The 933-nt window shown below is 54.6% G+C and overlaps 1 protein-coding gene across 3 annotated transcripts in view; it reads right to left on the bottom strand.

Moving 5' to 3' along the window:
• The window catches only part of alcama (activated leukocyte cell adhesion molecule a), a 52,505-nt gene that overhangs the window by 50,766 nt on the left and 806 nt on the right, over window positions 1-933 (bottom strand). The gene's annotated exons all lie outside the window — the stretch shown is intronic.

The raw sequence follows: 933 nt of genomic DNA, 5'->3' as shown, positions 1-933 counted from the left end.
AGGGGGGGGGTGGAGTCTGGGGGGGGTGAACACACACAAAAAAAGACAGATGCATCTTTCTGGACTGCTGGTCTCAGGCAGGACTGGCTCAGGTTTTTGTTCCTCCTGCAGGTCTGTTGGGGAGAGGGGGGGGCGATGCGGTGAAATAAGTTTTGGGAGTTGCAGCAAAACCCAAACACCCACAGACGCACTTCCACTTCGCTCACTTTTTTTTCCAAGCGCGGATGCAAACTCAGTCCTCTTGTCTTGAAACGGAACGAGAAGTGGAAATGTGCCCCCCCCCCAACACACACACACACAAACACACACACACACCCTGCAAACAAACCACCTGAGCCCGGCTGAAAGGTGCTGCACGGTGTTAACTTACAACAACAGGCGGCCAACGCTGTGCGGCGAGGCGGAGGCAGAGCAGGGGAGTGTGTGTGTGTGTGTGTGGGGCGGCTGAGGTGGGGTTGACTGGGAGGTTAGTGTAGGGCGTGTTGTGACACCTCCCCCTTTGGGGGGGGGGGTCCCGAGCCAAGCCGACCCACCCCCTTTTTTCTTTATCCCAGGAAGTGCTGCGAGCTTATGGCTTCGCTTACAGCCACCCCCACCACCACCCCCACATGAGTGATGTGGACACATGTGGGCCTGCTACCTGTTGACCTGAGGGGGGGACGGCCTCGAGACAACATGGAAATCTGCAAAAGACGCCACCACAAAATGCAAAACATGTGCAAATCACAGACGGGACAAGCACGCCACAAAGCATCCACTGTCCCTCTTCTTCTTCTTCTTCTTCATCAGAGTTAAGAACCCCAAAAACAAAAAAACGCACCAATCAGAAGCCAAGACTCAGAACCAGAAGAAATTTGTGCTCATTGAGTCACAAACAGGAACATTGTATTGTGTAATTACCAGACAGAGATATGGGGGGGGGGGGGGGGGGGC

The sequence above is a fragment of the Kryptolebias marmoratus genome, linkage group LG2, assembly GCF_001649575.2.
Source record: "Kryptolebias marmoratus isolate JLee-2015 linkage group LG2, ASM164957v2, whole genome shotgun sequence".
NCBI lineage: Eukaryota > Metazoa > Chordata > Actinopteri > Cyprinodontiformes > Rivulidae > Kryptolebias > Kryptolebias marmoratus.
Note: the sequence above shows the minus strand (reverse complement) of the source record. Positions and strands in the feature narration are given on the sequence as shown.